The following is an 18,855-nucleotide window of genomic DNA, read 5'->3' as shown; positions in this document are numbered from 1 at the left end:
AGCCCATGCCCCGGGGGTGCCCTGTGCCCCTGTCCCTGCCCAGCCAGCGCCTGACCCCTGCCTTTATGTCCTTGTTCTGTGTGACTGAACATGGTGAATAATTCAGAGCAGCTCCGTGGCTCTGCTGTTCCCCCAGCACGGTTGGAAACTTTACAACCCCAAACACAACCTGGGGGTGGATTTCCCTCTGGGGCAGCTGTTCAACAACAGCCAACACCCCCCTGCAGCAGGTCAGCACCAGGGCCAACGTGTGTCCCACCTCATTAGCTGAGGCAGTTCAGGTTGGACACGGATTCTTGGCAAAGGAGCTCAAGAGCCCAATTCTGGGGGCATGAAGAACTCCTGGTGTTTAAAAATGGGTTTAAAATCTCAGTGTTTTTCACAAGGGAGGAGAAACTGAGCTCCGTGGAGCTTAGTGGACATTGTCTGTGGACATTGTCTGTGCTGGGGGCATGAAGGACTCCTGGTGTTTAAAATCTGTGTTTTTCACACAGGAGGAGAAGCTGAGCTCATGGAGCATAGTGGATATTATCCATGGACATTGGGGTGCTGGAGTGACCCCAAAAGAACAATTGAGGTGGGGAAGGGTCTGGAGCACCAGGAGAGGCTGAGGGAGTTGGGAAAGGAGCTGTTGGGTTAATGGTTGGACTCAGAGGTTTCAGAGGTCTTTTCCAACCTCCACACTTCTGTAAGTCTATCCTAAAAGCAGCTTTGGGGCAGGAATGTTGTTCTGAACAACTTTTGTTCCAGAAAGCAGCGTTGGAGCACTTGGGCACTGCTTCCCTTGGTGGGAAATGACTGGGAAGTAGGGCAGGAGGTGGGGTCAGGTGTGGGGCAGGTGTGTGTTGGACACGGGAGGGACATGGGATGGAAATGGGATGGACGCGGCTCAGACACAGGATGGACACAGGATGGACATGGGATGGAGACAGGATGGACATGGGATGGACATAGATGGACACGGGATTGACATGGACGGACATGGATGGACAGGGATGGACGCGGATGGACACAGGATGGACACGAATGGACATAGATGGACATGGGTTGGAAATGGGATGGACACGAGATGAACACAGGATGGACACGGGTCACATATGGGATGGGACACAGATGGATATGGGATGGACACAGATGGACCCGGGAAAGGTGTGGGATGGACACGGGATGGAGATGGATGGACAGAGATGGACAGAGATGGACACAGATGGACACGGATGGACCCAGGATGGACACGGGTGGACACAGACAGGCATGGAATAGACACGGATGGACACAGACAGACACAGACGGACACGAACGGACACGAATGGACACGGACAGACGCGGGACGGGCACGGGCGCTCCGGCGCTATCCCTTCAGCACCACGGCGGCTCCGCAGACCCGAGCGGGAGCGGCTCCGGCAGCGCTGGAGCGAAACCCCGGCATCCCCCGGCATCCCCGGCATCCCCCGACATCCCCTGCATCCCCCGGCATCCCCCGGCATCCCCGGCATCCCCCGACATCCCCTGCATCCCCCGGCATCCCCGGCATCCCCCGACATCCCCTGCATCCCCTGCATCCCCTGCATCCCCGGCATCCCCGGCATCCCCGGCATCCCCTGCATCCCCGGCATCCCCCTGCATCCCCCTGCATCCCCGGCATCCCCGGCATCCCCGGCATCCCCGGCATCCCCCGGCATCCCCCTGCATCCCCCTGCATCCCCGGCATCCCCGACATCCCCCGGCACCCCCTGCATCCCCCTGCATCCCCCTGCATCCTCCTGCATCCCCCTGCATCCCCCTGCATCCCCCTGCATCCTCCTGCATCCCCCTGCATCCCCCTGCATCCTCCTGCATCCCCGGCACCCCCTGCATCCCCCTGCATCCCCCGGCATCCCCCTGCATCCCCCGGCATCCCCGACATCCCCTGCATCCCCCTGCATCCCCCTGCATCCCCCTGCATCCTCCTGCATCCCCCTGCATCCCCCTGCATCCCCGGCATCCCCTGCATCCTCCTGCATCCCCCTGCATCCCCGGCATCCCCTGCATCCTCCTGCATCCCCCGGCATCCCCTGCATCCCCCGGCATCCCCCGGCATCCCCTGCATCCTCCTGCATCCCCCTGCATCCCCTGCATCCTCCTGCATCCCCCTGCATCCCCCGGCATCCCCTGCATCCCCGGCATCCCCTGCATCCCCTGCATCCCCCGGCATCCCCCGGCATCCCCTGCATCCCCCGGCATCCCCTGCATCCCCCGGCACCCCCTGCATCCCCCGGCATCCCCCGGCATCCCCCTGCATCCTCCTGCATCCCCCTGCATCCCCGGCATCCCCCTGCATCCCCGGCATCCCCTGCATCCTCCTGCATCCCCCGGCATCTCCCGGTATCCCCCGGCCTCAGGGAGCAGCTCAGCCCCCCGCCCCGCAGAGCGACACAAATTACAAAAACACCTTCTCGCCGTTCAGGTTTCCTGTGGGGTGGGGATGGAAAACAAATTAACCTAAGAGGATTTGGGGAATTCGAGCCGGCAACGAAAGACAAGGTGGAAGTGTATGAGTTCTGAAAATGTGCCCAAGGCCCCGACTGGCAAATCCTCTCTCTGAACGCTCTTGCCAAGCCCTTTCATCAGCACTAAGGGAATGCAGAGAAAAGGTAAAAAAGGTGCTTTTTTTTTTTTCTGCAGAAAAGATTACCTGGAAATTATTTCCAGTAAAATATTTCTGTTCATAGAGTTATTTCAGAAGAAAACTTAGAAGACATTTAATCTGTGGATCTAATCTGGTAATTTAATAAAATCATTATTTGGTTTAATGAAGGTTGGAATTAATTTGTCCAAGACATATCTCTTGAACATTAATAATTAATTTTGGGCTGAGACTGTTTCATAAAATCATGGAATGATTTGGGTTGGAAGGGACCTTAAAGTTCATCCCAAGAGAGAGGGAACTTCTAAACATTGGTGGAAAAGATTGCTTAAAGGCCTGGATTTCTGTTCCTCTGGTAGTTTGTCATTTACTTTTGGCAACTTTCAAATCTTTGTGCCGAACAAAGCAAAGAATTGTGCAGAGTAGATTAAGAATTTTAAAAAAAACTCCAACAAGAAGGGCTGAGAAACAGGAGCAGGGAAATGTTCTTGCCACACAAAGCACTTTCACATCATGAGCACAAAAACTCAACATTCCATGTGCTCCAATCCCATCTTGGTGCACTTTAAAAATCCTAATTTTTAAGATCTCTAAATGTTGTGTATTCAGTGCTGTGTATTCTGTGCATTGCAGTGGCTTCCAGAAGGGTGTGAGACAATCTTATCTGCATCGATAATCTGCATTTTATTTATTCTGTGTTTCAAAGCACAGGAATAATTTAATGCTTTGTCGGTTTGGTGATGGGATCCGATTTGGGCTATCAGATAAGTGCTGTAAAAGCCTCAGGTGCCTTTCCTGAACACTCCAACAATCGCTGCCTGCTCACCCAGGAGTCCTGGGACCAAGGGCAGCCCGTCCTTGGTTCCACAGCCAGAAAACCAAACAGACACAGCTCAGGCTGCTCAGTCCCTCACTAAAAGCTTTAATTCTCCTGCTTTCCACCCCCCGGAGGTGCCAAGGGTGCCTCACCCTCGGGTGGAGCGGGGAGGGCTCCTGGCTCTGAATTCCTGCAGGGATTTTTGGAGCTCCTGTGCACAGGGGAGAGCCAGAGACACAGAGCTGAGATTTCACCCTGCACCCACCCAACTCAGTGGGAATATCCTCAGAAAAACAAGGAAAACCTTCCCAGTAGAGCGACATTTCCCAGCTCCACAACTCCACCTCTCCTTGCTCTTTGTTGTAAAGCATTTATCACTTTTTCTGAACAATTAAAAAAAAAAACCCAAACCCTGCAAAAGGCCACATCTGGCCTGAGGAATCACAATGAAGATGGGGGAAAAAAAACCCTCCTGGAGCAGAACAGAAAGGCCCTGAGCAGCTCTGAGCAGAGGCTGCCACATGCCAGCCCTCATGCCCATAATAAATCTGCATTTGATCGTGAGTTCTAAGTCCTTAAGCACATTGTAGAAATGGGACAAATCCTCTTTGGGAATTTACTGACTTAAAAAAAAAAAGGAAAAGCAACATAATTCCATTTATTTTAACATCATTAGATGCTGGAAAATAAACCCTGATCATATCATGGGATGTGTTTCTGTTATTATCTGTGTGTTTTAAGGCTTGATTGCTGGGAATAAAAGGAGTCTTGTGCCGTGGAATTATGTGGGAAATCAGCTGGAGTGAGGAATAAAAACCAGTTCCTACTTTGCACTTTTTTCTCTAAGAAAGTTTAAGCTATTTATTGTCAGGATAATGGCACTGAGCTTGGATGGGGCAGTGCTGCTGGAAAATGAGGTTTTTCTGCTCTCTGTTCCTATGTCCATGAAGGAAAAAAAAGTAAAATCTGATATATCCTATCATCCAGTATCAGCAGCATGGTTTGGGGACTGGCTTGCCTAAAAAACAACTCAAAAAATCCCAAAAATCCAACTAAACCCCAACCAAACAATGAACCAAAACCCCTCCACATCTCCAGTTCCTACTGGAGTAGGGAATTTTGCTGCTGGCTTTCAGACCCAACCCAAAAACTCCCAAAAAACCCAACTAAACCCCAACCAACGAATGAACCAAACCCATCCACATCTCTAGGTCCTGCTGAATGGGGAATTTTTCTGCTGGATCTCACACCTGACCCAAAAAATCCCAAAAACCAACCAAACCCCAACCAACCAATGAACTAAACCCCCTCCACATCTCCAGCTCCTATTGGACTGGGAGTTTTGCTGCTGGCTCTCACACACAACCCAAAAATTCCCAAAAACAGTGGAAAAACCCCAACCAACCAACAAACCAAAACTCCTCCACATCTCCAGATCCCGTTGGACTGGGAATTTTTCTCCCACACCATCCGAGCCAGAAGTTAACTCAGGCACAAGGGGCACGAGGAGTTTGTCTGCTTTCAATATGAGGGAAATAGGAATTAAACCACCTCTCCCTTCCCTCATTTTTTCTCCAGAAGATCCCTCTGGGAAGCTCTTTTTTCACTTTTTTTCTCCCTGGTCCAGTGGCTCCCTGGCTCCCTGACAAGGTCTGGATCATCAAAGCTCTCCTTGCCCTTTGGATGCCATCATCTGTATTTGCATTTCGTGGCACCCAGAACGAGCAAATTCCTTTAAAGCCCAATTTATGCTTTGTAGAATTGCCAGCTTGGGGAGAAAAAAAAACTCTCAGGAAATGGAGAAATCTCTGGGCTCTTAACAAACATTAAACTCCTGATAAAAAACCATGACAAATTCATTCTCTGCTGACCCAGGTCACCTTTGAACAGACACAAAGTTCTTTACTACTTTGCCAATTCCCCCATTCTTTCAGAGGCCAGGTTTGTGTTTTATTCTGATTTTTTTCTTTTTATTTTTTTCTTGTTTATCTCCTAATCTTTGGGTAAATTGCAGCATCTGAATCTGGCCATTGTAGAAAGGGGTTCAAAGCTTCTCACTTAATTCATAGCCAAGGTTTCCATTTCCTCAAATCAGGCAACTCTTCATTTATCTTTTCTGTGTTATGATTTAGATTTTCAGGGTCACTCGGACCTGTAGTGACAATATTCCAATAAATAATAATTTATACCATCAATGCTCCCATTCATTCCAGGATTTTGCAGTGGGGGACTGAACCTCTGTAGATGTGGTGGAAGGTTTGGAAATATCCATTGGCCACATTATCATCCCTTGAAAATGGAGCCCTTAAATAAACAGCTGGGGCTGGACTCAAAAAATCAGAATTTTCCTCACCAGACAGAGGACAGAGAGGAGAATGCACCCAGGACTCCCCAAAGGGTGAATTGGGCTGAGATTTCTCTGCCTTCATGGGGATCACACACATCCTACAGGATTTACTCACACAGAAAAATGGAATTCAGAGCAACTGTAGCTAGGAAAGATTTGGTCCTTTTACTAATTTTTTAAACCCTGTTTCTGTTAATATTATATATATTATATTATATAATATATATAGTATATCTAAAATATACAATATATAATATAATATATAATATAAAATACTGTATAATAACAATAGAATATAAAAATAGTATATATAATATATAAGATATAAGATATAAGATATAAGATGTATATTTATATACTCTATATAAATATTATATTCTATAATATTACATATTCTATATAAATTATATTCTGCATAAAATATTGTCACTTTATTCTATATAAAATATTATAGTTTTTAAAAATGCATATTTGTCTAATACACAACACAGTGATCACCTACTTTCTGAATGAACTTTCTGCAAGTACCTGTTTAAACTTTCAATCATCATTCCAATTTCCTTCCTTGCTCTACTTCAGCTGAAGTCCCATTCTAATATTTTCCATGTCAATTTATGTCACAACAAATGAAAAATTATATTTAAGCAAGTGAATCCTTCCCTCTGCAGACCAGTTTTGAGCCCCCACATAGCACACACATGAAATATTATTTAAAAATAAATATTCGTGATTTAAAAACAAATACTCATTATTTAAAAACAAGTTTTGAAACAAGTATTCCCCCCACATTGACACAGCAATCAGAACCAATGTGAAATGAGTGTCCCTGTCCTTTTCTGGGCTGTGCTGAGGGAATTTGCCTCAGCAAGGAGTTTGCTGCTAGAATTCACTTTACCCAAGAGCAGAGAGAAAAAACCCAAATGTGCTGGAGGGATGTAAATGGTGCAGCTGGATGGGTGAGCTCAGTGAAAGGACTGATGGAAATGGAGATTTTCCCTAGCGCAGTCCTGCATCTCCACGGGGAGAAAAAGACAAGAATTTGAGTATAAAACATGAAAAGATAAAAATTCTTAGGAGAGAAAGAACCAGTTACAGAGACAAGGCTGTTGGTGTGGAGTAAAAAGCAATGGATGTTTCAATAGGACATGAAATAAAATGATGTGAGCGCTAGAATTCTAAGGTAAGAAGAAGGGAAGTTTATTTTCTGACTTTAACATTTATAGATTTTCAAAATTGACAATGGATTGGAGGATGAAAGTGCCACCTCCCCAATGACACTGGACAAACTAAAAGTCTATTAAATTTCTCCTTCTCTAGAGAGGAATGTGAAACCAATATTTTTTTACATTAAAGAGCGTAAGAAACTTCATTACGAAAACATAAACATCAGAAATCTTAGAAGAAATTAAAAGAACACAGCAACAAATGGAAAAGAGTGTAACAAGGAATAAATAAATTCACAGTGCAAACTCTTTAACGACGGATACTGACACTTCAATCTGGGCCAAATTAGGATGAAATCAGCTGGATTTATGCAGGGATTTAATTTGAAAGACCCAATGAAGCCAAGCTGGCTGTTCTGCCCCAAGAGAGGAGCAGACCCAGGAATGTGCAGCCGCTTTGCCCCGTGCAGGAACGGAAAGGACACAAAAGGAGCTTTACCTTTGCCACCAGGGAGTTCTCCGGAGCCTCCTCTGTGTCTCCTGCCAGCAGCTGTGCAGGAAAACAGGGGCTGGGTTAATAATAAAGGAGGGCAGGAGCTGTGAGCTCCAAAGACTCGGGTTAAACATTGACTCAGGTCCTTGGGAGCGAGCGCCGAGGGGCATCTTGAGGAGGGAGCGGTGCCTTGGGGAGGCTGAGCTGGAACGGAGGCTGGACGGGGTTACAGAATAAAGCAGTGCCCTCGAGTGCCACCACAGAATCTACTGACGGGAGCCTGAGAGTGGCTGCACAGCTCTGGACTTCATCTGCAGGCAGTTCTGGGGCCTGGGGTGAACTCCAGATGAAAAATGGATTGATATGGATTTGATATCAGCAGCTGGGGGAAAGTGTCCCTGCCCATGGTAGGGGTTGGAATGAGATGAGTTTTAAGGTCCCTTCCAACCCAGTTCTGTGATTCTGTGAGTGCTGATTTAAAGTTCAGGTTTGGTGTTTTGGTGGAGAATTTTAAAGATCAGCTTTGGAGAGAGTGCAGGGAAGAGTCACTGAGTTGATTTGGGGCGTGGAACTCTGCTCCTGTGAGGAAAGGCTGAGAGAATTGGGGTTGTTCTGATGCCTTGAGAAGGCTGAGCTGGAGCAGAGGCTGGGCAGAATTACAGAATAAAGCAGGGATTTATTCAAAGCATCTCCTCCATGGATCCACCTTGGGCAGCACAAGAGCCCAGCAAGGGCTACACCCAAAATGAAGCCAAAATGGGCCCAAAATGAACCCAAAATGAACCAAAATGGTCCCAAAATGCACGGCCGGGCACGGGGTCTCTCCCTTGGATCAGCTCTGCTCCATTTGCACCTTGCAGTTCATTGTCCCATCCCAGCTTTAGCCCTGCAGTCCCACCCTGCTTGTTTTTCTCTCTCCAGCCCACGGGGTTTGTGCTCCTGGGCTGAGATTTGGATCATTTGTCCTTGGTGCCCAGCTGGAGCAGGAATTGTTTTGTCTCCCTGCTCTGGGCACAGAGCTCAGCATGCCCTGATGTGAGCCCAGCCCCACACACTGAAGCAGCACAGGACCTGAAACATAGAAAAGCTCAAACCTGAAGGCATCAGGAACACCCAGCCTGGTCCTCAGCAGCCCCTTCCCAGCTGGGACACACAGGGCAGGCACCTGGGGCCACCCTGCACATCCAGGTGAGGCTCTCAAAGGCACGAAGCAGGAAATTCTCCCAGATAATAAAAACCCTTCATCACTCAAATGGTTTTGCAAATATTTACCCATGAGATTGGATTTGGAGTTAGCCACTGATAGACAACTTCTGAATAAACAGGTTCAGATTTATAGTAGAGTCTATTTTTTTTTTTTCCTGTAAGTGTTTTGTTTCTAGATTGGCATGAGATTAAGGTAAGGACTTCCACCCTTCACAAGAACTGCAGTCTCATTTTCTGTTGAAGCCACAGACCGTGTCCTTTTCTGTGCTGGTGGAATTTGCCTGAGCAAGAAGTTTTCTTCTAGAATTCACTTTACCCAAGAGCAGAGAGAAAAAATCCAAGGTGCAGGATGAATGTAAATGGCACAGCTGGACTGGGTGAGCTCAGTGAAAAGACTGATGGAAATACACAACTTCCCAGACCCTTCCCAGGGAGAAAAAAATACCTGGAGGAAGGTGAGGGTGGAGCACAACCTTCATCCCTACCCAGCAGCATTGGAGAATGGTTTCTGAACCATTCAGGATGGTCCCACCTCCTGCTTTTCCCTTTCCCCATCATGTTCAGGCTGTTTATTGAGGATTAATTCAGGTACTTGAAGATGAATTTAAACCATTTGGATTTCTGGGTCTGGTTCCTGCAATCCCTGCACAGGGACCATGTCTGAAGTTGGATAAGAAGGTAGAGAACCCAAAATCTAAAGGATTGAACAGGAATGAGTTGGTCTGAGGTGAAATGTGCCTAAATCCAAGGTGGGTTTGTATTTAGCTAAAAAAAAAGGCAGGTTTGACTCTTTTCATGCCAGCTCTGCCCTGACCCGGGAGAGAGGAGAGGGCAAAATTCCCTTTTGTGCCTGCCCTGGTGCCACCCCGGGTCCTGTGAGGTGACACCAGTCCCTGCCTGGGCATTTCACAGCCCCGGGTACCCTGGAAACCCAGCCCCACTCTGGTGGCTCTGCAATACAAATTAATAACAATAACTCCACTGGACTGCTTGACAAAAAGCAAACAGCACGGAAAAAGCTGTCTTAAATCTTTCTATCCCACTTCCCCAGACCAAAAAAAAAAAAATCTCCAAATGTTATTTCTTTTGGCAGCTGAAACCTAATCCTACCTTGGTTAACAAAACAGAGAGAGCAGGAAGCGCTCTGAAGGAATTTTGCATTCCCTGGGACGTCTTTGATCCCACTCCCCTCCCTTTTCCTATCAGGTAATTTTCAAATCTCGACGTTTCCAGTTAGTCTACGGATCTTCTTGTTTTGTCTACTCCAGGCAAAGCCTTATTTAACTTCCATTTCAGGCATGAAAACCTGCCCTGCATCGAGGCTTTGCTGTTGTGTAAGGTGGAACCTGAGAACTCCAGAATCCAGCAGGGAACCCGACTAAAATTCACAAATTTTTTTGGTGGAAAACCAATAATGGTTTTGCTTTAGCACAGGCAAGGGGCATTCAAACATTACAGAAACCCCAAATAAACCCTTTAGGCATTTTCTCCTGCAGCCACCACTTTTTGTCACTGTTCAACTTTCCGAAATGCTGAGTGAATTTTTTTTTCACTGTTTTCCATCTCCATTTTTGTCCATCTGAAATTTGCACAGCTCCAACCAAATTTATGTCTGATTAATATTTGGGGTTCTGGAGGAATGTGTCAACCCTTATTCCAGTCCTACATGGAATGCAAGGATGCATCTCTGATTTGGGAAAAAAACCCAATTAAATAAAATATAATTGAATAAAATTTGGTTTAAAATTTATTTCAAATAAAATACAATACAAATTAATTTAAATTAAATTAAATTAAATTAAATTAAAATAAATAAGTAAATAAATAAATAAATAAATACAATGAAATACAATGCAATGAAATACAATACAATAAAATAAAATAAAATAAAATAAAATAAAATAAAATAAAATAAAATAAAATAAAATAAAATAAAATAAAATAAAATAAAATAAAAGGAAATAAAATAAAATAAAAGGAAATAAAATAAAATAAAAATTCATGATTCTGAAACAGCTTAATTACCACAGAGCAGCCTCCTGTTTGTGGCCAAGACAAATTTGGAGAACTCCAAAGCAGGAGGGGACATAAAAATCATAAAAATGTCACCAAGATCATATCAGAGCAGATAACACAGCAGCCTGAAAATGACACATATAAAATAATGCAATATTTCTGTGGAAGGGAGAATATTTATATTTTTATTTGTACTTTTTACACTCTTCATCTCCACTTTTGCTGTTGTAGTTCCACAGATCTCCATGAAATGATTAATGATTTTTTATTTTCAGTTCAATCTTTGTGCTTTCTTATGGAAACAGTCTATTTTGGGGTGAGAGTTCTTCTTTAAATAATAATAAAAAAAGCAAGAACAGTTAATGAAGCGAAACTGGAATGCCAAACTGTGCTGCATTGTCAGAGCCTTTTATGCAGCTGTCCCTGTAGCCATAATAATAATAATAATAATAATAGTAATAGGACTAGTACTAGTAATAATAATAATAATAATAATAATAATAATAATAATAATAATAATAATAATAATAATAATAATAATAATAATAAAAACCACCACCTAAAAATAAAATTAAAACAAAAAATAAAATAAAATTTAAAAATAAAAATAAAAATAAAAAATAAAATAAAATAAAAATAAAATAAAAATAAAAATTAAAATAAAATAAAAATAAAATAAAAATAAAAATAAAAATAAAAATAAAATAAAAATAAAAATAAAAATAAAAATAAAAATAAAAATAAAAATAAAAATAAAAATAAAAATAAAAATAAAAATATTAGTTTTAGGCTGTGTTTTCCTGTGTGCCTTCCTGGCTTTCCAAGTGCCAGGGCAGGAGCTGTTATTTTGGAAAGCAGCACAATAAATTGATTTTATTGGCCAGGTCAGGCTGGTTCTGTGCTGGGCTGGCCCCGGGGCAGCGGTGGCTGGAGGAAGCCCCAGGCCAAGCACAACACGAGGGAAGCTCAGGAATGTGACACCGGACTTGGCTCCAGTGGATTCCTCACCTTGCAAGGGAGATTTCACTCTGCAGGAAACTCTTCCCTCTCCTTCATTGACAGCTGCAAAATAAAATAAAAAATTGTTCATCCCTCACGGGTGGGATTCAAACCCAGCTCTGAACCTCAGCAAGAGCTCCCCTCACTGCTGCCCTGGCTCTGGGCTGCATTTTCTGATGCTTTGGTTAAAATTTCAAATATCCTGACACCTGTCACCCCTCTCATTTCTCTCTGCAGATTCTTGCAGCCCAAAAAATACTTTAAAAAGTTTTCACCCTCTCTTTTCATACTCTCACCCCTTCACAAATAGTTGCTGAGATGTTTCCTTTCCCTTTCACCTGCCTGTTTTTAATTTTTCTAATTCTTTGGCATATCTGGTGGGTGGAAAATGTTATAAATTAGTAAATTCCTTTTCTGTACAGAGCTGAAAAAAGGAGCCTGGGGTCAGCTCCAGGTTTCACACCACTGTGGCCAGCCCTGGTTCTCACCCACATATAAAAATGCAAATTATATTTACCTGCCATGAAGAGGCAACACTGAGTAGCCAAATTCCTTTTTATAAGTATTCATAAATGCTGTTTGCATAACACACCACCATAATCTGATTTTTTTTTAGTTGGGCTGTAATGAGATCTTGTAAATGGGCTGTTATCTAAAGGGTTTGTTTTTATTAAACAAGCAAATAGCACGGAGCTGCAACTTTCCTGTGGCCAGGCTGCCACGTCTTCACAAGCTTTATTTTCTTTTTTTTTTTTTCCTTTAAACAACCTCATTTTGGTGCCTTTCTCCATAGGGAATTCCTGGCTCTGTGCAAGGAGTTCAGACACCTTTCCCAGGAGAAAACACCAGTGGGTGAAACAACATAAATCCACATTTTTCAGGAGTGGATAACACATAAATCCACATTTTCCAGGGACATCTGACACTGTTATCCCCAGGCTTGGCTTGATACCCACATTGGGAATTTTTCAGACCTTTGAGAGGAGGAGACAAAACCCTAAACTGGTGTCACTGAATGAATGTACCTCCCAGGAAATCACTCAGGGTGTTGATAAACCCACAAATAATTCTTCTAGCTGTCCTATATCCAGGCTGTTTGGTGCCAAAATGCTGCATCCAGCTGCCTCCAGATGATATCTATTTAGTGAGCAGCCATGTGCAGGACCTCGCACACCCCAAGGGATTAACAGCAGTGGAAACTATTTGAGGAATTGCAGGTGAGGCATTTCACGGTGCCCAGGGGGATTTCTGACCTGCTTTTCATAATGAAGAAGTGTTTTTCACAAGGTCACCAACAGCATTCAAACCTGTCCCAAGAAATGCAGGCAGCAGAGAGCTGGGATCAAGGAAAGAAACAGCAGGAATAATTTTATTGTGTGGATAAATCAGGCTGGGGCTCCAACTGCAAACATCCAAGGGAGGATTGATAGAGGATCACAGGGATGCTGCAGGCCCAGCAGATCCCAACCCTTTATTTCAGGGTGCTGAGGTGGGAAGATTCTCCAGAAAAATTCATATTTGTCTTGTATGGCGCGTGTGTGTGATTTTAGAAATGTTTGGGCTGCTCAGCATCCTTCCTGTGCCTCAGCCCTGCAGGCAGGGAAAAGGTTTAGCAGCCACAGAGAAGTGAATAAATAGACATTAAACAAGGCAGAGAGTTCCTCTGTTGGCAAATCATTTAATTAATGCCAAGATTTCAGTCTCCCACACATCACAGACAGGGCTGAGCAGACAAACCCTGTGCAGGGTGACCTCCCTGAGAGCAAAGAGGAATTCTGTGTGCCACTGATGAACTCTTTAAATACCCTGGGGTGTTTAAATATCCTGTCACTGCTTGTTCCCTTAGGTGCCAAGCAGTTGCAAAAATCAGCATTTAACAGAGTAATTATTTATTTGTGTCATTAAGCTGCACAGGCAGAGATCAGTTGGTCATTAACATATTCCCCTTCTTGGGTGGTTTGTGCTCTTCTTTTAGGATTTCATTTCTGCTTAACAGCACTGAGACCAGGCAAACCCTTGAGCTGATTCTAATAAAATAAAATTAAAAAAAAAATAGAACATGTTTAGAAACAAAACATCAGAAATGAAATCCTAAAAGAACAGCTGTAATTGTTGAATTTAATCTTTATTTTCAGCCATTCCCACTTTACATTTTAACAACGAGTGGCTCATTATCAGGAGTGAGGGAATCACCGAATCTATGGTGTGGGGCGTGAGGGGCACTGGGGAACAGGGGAGTGCAGGGCAGTCCCTGCTGCATTAGGGACTCCCAGCCAATAATCCCCAGCTCAGGCACGAGCTGCCATTTCCATCCCATAACTGCACCAGGAGACACCCCAGGCCTGCTTTTCCAGGGGATTATTGCACTGAGAGCTGCAGCCACTTGGCCTTTGGCCTCCCAGAACCACCCAAAGCTCTCAATAATCTCCAGGGCTCTGCTCCCTGTTGTGCCGTTCTCAGACAAATGGAAAACACATTTTTCACTTCAAACTAATCCCCATTAAACAGCACTGAGACCAGGCAAACCCTTGAGCTGATTCTAATAAAATAAAATTAAAAAAAAAAAAAAGAAGAACATATTTAGAAACAAATTAGCCTTGTAAGTGAGGCACTGCAGGCTCATTCTGTGAAACCACCACTGGGCAGATTTGGGATTTGCTGCTCTGAGAGGTTTCCTGGGCCTGAGGGACTCCAACCACAGGAAATTCATGCACAGGGGTGGGCTGGGCTCTCACACCCAGCTCAGGTCGTGGTGTCAGGTGGAGTGGGGGGTTCCCAGTGCTGGGGTTTGGTAAAAGAGGAATTCTGGACAGGCTGGTGCAGAGGAGGGAGCTCTGAGTGGCTTCCCTGGGTGTGCCCAGCATGGGAAGGACTTGGAGATGTTGGAGAAACTCCAGAGGAGGCACCAGGATCATCAGAGGGATGGAGGAAGGCTGAAAGAATTGAGATAGCTCAGCCTGGAGAGGAGAAGCTTTGGGGTGACCTCAGTGTGGCCCTGCAGGGCCTGAAGGAGCCACAGGAAAGGTGGAGAGAGATTTTTACAAGGGATGGAGGGACAGGACACAGTGTCACAATCTCAGTGCCATTTTTCCTGGGCCACCTTCACTGTTGCACCAACACTGGCCTGTCACACTCACATTCTCTGGAAATTCCCTTTGCCCAGGATTTTTCTCCTAGGAAGCTGCAAAGCCTCAGAGAAAAAGGAAAACAATTCTTACCTCATTTGCTTCTCCTGCGTTGTGCTCATATGTGGAGTGTGAAAAAGGAAAACAGTTCTTACCTCATTTGCTTCTCCTGTGTTGTGCTCATAAGTGAAGTGTGAAAAAGGAAAACAATTCTTACCTCATTTGCTTCTCCTGCCTGTGCTCCTTTGGAATGTGTTTGGAGATTGTTCACCCACAGGTGATTGTTCCATTGGGTTCTGCTGTGAGTTGTTTTCACTCTTTGGCCAATCAGGGCCAAGCGGTGTCAGGGCTCTGGAAAGAGTCACAAGTTTTCATTATTATCTTTTTGGCCTTCTGTCTGTATCCTTTCTGTATTCTTTAGTATAGTTTAGTATGGTATTCTTTAATAAAATATAATATAAAATAATAAATTAGCCTTCTGAGAACATGGAGTCATCATTCCTTCCTTCATCGGGGATCCCTGCAAACACAACCCTGTCCCAACAGAGGACAGCTCCTGGTGTGGAATCCACCCCCAGCATCTCCCTGCTCCCCAGAGGTGAACATTCCTGTGCCTCACCTTTGCCAGGGTCCCCCTGTTCCTCAGGGAATTAATTTCCCCCCTGGTTCCTCCACTCAGGGAGCATTTTTGGGTTGGTGTCTGCAGCTGTGGCACTTGGAGCAGAGCTCTCCTTCCTCGCCAAGCATTGTTTTGAAGATCACTGCTGAGGGCTGGGCTGTGTTTGGGGCTGGCCTTTCTTCTGTTGCTGTTTTTGGGAGCTGAGGGCTGTGCATGGAAAATGGCTTGGTGAGCTCTCTGTTCTGCTCCCACTGCAGCTTGTTTTGAATTCTCCCTTCCCCACTCCAGGCACTGGTTACATCCAGAGATCATTTAGGATGTGCAAATGTCTTAGCAGCCCATTCCAAAGCCCACTGAGGCTTTCTCTTTCCTTCAATAGACTTTGATTGGGCCCAAGTAAACAACCAGGAAATCTGAGTTGTTTTAACCTTTGTTCTACCTTTCTCCTTTCCTGCACTGCCTGGTTACTTCATTTGTTACCTCACACCTATTTAAAGATAAAACTGCTTTCAGTTAAGAGCCATGCCTTGGATTTTTCTCCTTTTAACTTTTACCAATTTTGATTTATTACTTCTAACCACCTTCAAAGGCTTAGATTTGTTGAGTAAGTGCAAATGCTGACGGATTTCATTTTTGTCCCCACGCCTTTGCAGGAAACAGGAATGTGGAGGATAAATCTCGCTGGGGCTGGGTTTTATTTCCCCTGGCTCAGGAGATGGACAGCACATTCTCCCTGTTACCCCAGCCTCAGGGAGAGGAGGGTTTATGCTCTCATTTCTGAGGAGGTGAGGAGCAATATCCACCTTTTCCACCTCCTTTCATCCATGGAAGATGTTTGGGAGGGCTCTTGCAGGTGAATTTTCCAGCTGGCCATGGGTGCCCACCTCCATTCCTGAACCTTCCCTGCCCATTCCTGCTGCTCCACTGGGCACCAATTCCCAGGATGATGCCACGAGGTGCTCAGCGAGCAGCAATTGGAAAAAAAGGATCCAAAAGATGCCAAATTGGACAAAAGGATCCAAACATGCCCTGCCCCACCTGCCCGGCTCACCATGTTCAGCTTTGTACTCTCTGTCCCTCTGCACAGGGAACTTTTCCACTCATCCAAACACTGGCTTGCATTGTCCCATATATTTTAGGAATTTGGTGCCAGACATTTGACAGTGTCTTCATTCATGCTGCAAATAGGAAAATGGATTACAGTGTGTCATGTTACCTGCAGGCCCTTCCCCGGGGCAAAGAAGAGTACTTTTATTCTTCTAGGCAATCCTTTCTGGAAAACAGAAAAGTTTCCAGCTCCCAAAGCTTGTGAGGGTCACAGGCTTTGCTTTGCAGTGGATAAATTCAGATCAGACTCGGTGTTGTAGCCTGCAGCTACACTGGGGCCACTTTACTTGGGATTTAATGGCTTTTATGATGGTCTTAGTTGGCTTGGACAGAAACAGTTAGCAAATAGTAGTTAAAATTCAAACAACCATTAAAGTCTGGTCCTGACAAGATGCAACTACTCTGTTACTAATGGACTTTCCCCCACAAGGACACATTTGTTAGAGGAAAAAATGTTTGAAATATTTGGCCTCTTGACAGTGGAAAAAAAAAAAAAAAAAAAAGAAAAAGAAAAAAAAAAGGAGAGAGCAAATTCTAAAGTTCTGAGGAAGCTGTGGTGGCAGGATCAGGCTGCACACATCAGCAAGATCCCTGGTCAGGAGGGCCAGCAGTGCCCCAGGAACATTTTCCATGAGTTGTCTTTATTTAAAGAATCTGCATTCACACATCCCCGTTAGTTGGTGGGGGAAAAGCTGCTGGATGCTCAGAATTTTAAACTTTCTGTGCTGAAAGGCACAGACCCACAAGAGAATACTTTATTTGACCTGAAGCCATAAAGAAACAGCCTGGAACTCCAGCTGGGAGCTCCAGGAAAAATGTTTGACCACTCATTCAATCAAATAAAGCTTCTCGTTGCTGCTGGAGCCTGCAGCAGCTCAGCCCTGCTCTGGCACACAAAATTATCCATTTTGGGAGGAGAAATTGAGTCAGAAACACTCAGGGACCTAAAATTTGATGTCTAGAGGTGCATATGGTGTGGCTAACACCCTACCCAGAATTTGGGGCAAAATTTGGGAGGGTATAGGTTGGATATTAGGAAAAAGTTTTTCACCAAAAGAATAATAAAGTCCTGGAATGCTCTTCCCAGAGAGGTGGTGGAATCACCATCTCTGGATGTGTTTAAAAAAGACTGGGCATGGCACTGGGTGCTATGGTCTGGTTGAGGTGTCAGGGCACAGGTTGGACTCGATGATCTTAGAGATCTTTTCCAACCTCATAATTCTGTGATTCTGTGATTCTGTGTGATTCTGTGTGAATCTGTGAATTCATGGAGGCAGAAACACCCGCACAAACTGCAATCCATAGGTAAAGATAATTTTGGTTTAATTCTTCATTTAGGAACACTGGAGCTGGAAACAATTGGGTATTTTCCATCAGAACAGAGCTGATTTCTGGTTTTACCATGGATTTACTCCCTGTTGTTCCATGTAAAGGTTTGGAACACAAACCTCCCTGAATGGATCTGCGCCTGGAGGCCTCCCGTGCATGAGCAAAAGGGTTTAATGAATTTTCATTATTTTCCAGCACAAAGCCCTATCCTAGAGGTGGCAACACTGGGAATTTTCCATCTGACCCACCCAGCCACTCAGAGCTTCCAGCTGTTCCCAGAGCTTCCTTGGGTTGAGTGCACAAAGGGCTGGAGGCAAAGGTGTGGTTTGTACTCCATGATATCACTTTGTTCACACCAGTTAAAAGTGTGAATAATAGAAACAGCTTCTTTTAAAACTGCCGTTAAAAATGAGGGGAAAAAAAACTCCACTTCGGAATAATTAAACTTAATTTTGTTTCTGATCAGCTGCTGGTTCTAGAAACTGCTGTTTTCATGGTTCTCTTTGCAAGTTCTCTTTAGCAAATGAGCTCTTGGAGTGACAAGTGGAGATGTAATAAACCTCCAGATCCTGCTCTCCTCCTGCAATTAAAGAGCTCCCTATGCCTGTGGTTTATTGATATTTTTAATTAAGTTTTTTAATTCATTCTCCTTGCTCCAGTTCATCTCTCCAGATATCCACATCTGGATGTTTTTCCTGCCATTCCATCTCAGTTTCACCCTCTCAGCAGCTGCCTGTCCCTGATCTAAGGGGGTCGTTTACAGCCTCATGCCCAAATTGCTCAGAATTTTAGAATAAAACCCAGAGTTCCTTATCCTTTCTCTCCCATTGCAGCCACACTCCAGAAATCTCAAAGGAATCAGATCACCTTCCAAAATGAGGTTGGTACCTGGTTTGTATTTGAAATATTGGTCCCTACATTTTGGCCAGCTTGATTGTGATTTAAAGCTCATTGGGCAAATTAGCATCAATATTAATGACCTCAGGTCTGCCTGGACTTCCAACCTTA

General features: G+C 44.6%; 1 protein-coding gene across 2 annotated transcripts in view; it reads right to left on the bottom strand.

The window, feature by feature from the left end:
- KCNJ16 (potassium inwardly rectifying channel subfamily J member 16) overlaps window positions 1-7,563 on the bottom strand; it is a 36,014-nt gene extending 28,451 nt beyond the window's left edge. The window contains exon 1 of one of the 2 annotated variants that reach the window (XM_063175615.1): window positions 7,453-7,563. The gene's annotated coding sequence lies outside the window, so the exon portion shown is untranslated. The remainder of the gene's footprint in view (window positions 1-7,452) is intronic. The other variant, XM_063175617.1, reaches the window with a different exon arrangement.
- Between the last annotated feature and the right edge of the window lie 11,292 nt (window positions 7,564-18,855).

The sequence above is a fragment of the Melospiza melodia genome, chromosome 24 (genome assembly GCF_035770615.1).
Source record: "Melospiza melodia melodia isolate bMelMel2 chromosome 24, bMelMel2.pri, whole genome shotgun sequence".
In the NCBI taxonomy this organism is placed as follows: domain Eukaryota; kingdom Metazoa; phylum Chordata; class Aves; order Passeriformes; family Passerellidae; genus Melospiza; species Melospiza melodia.
Note: the sequence above shows the minus strand (reverse complement) of the source record. Positions and strands in the feature narration are given on the sequence as shown.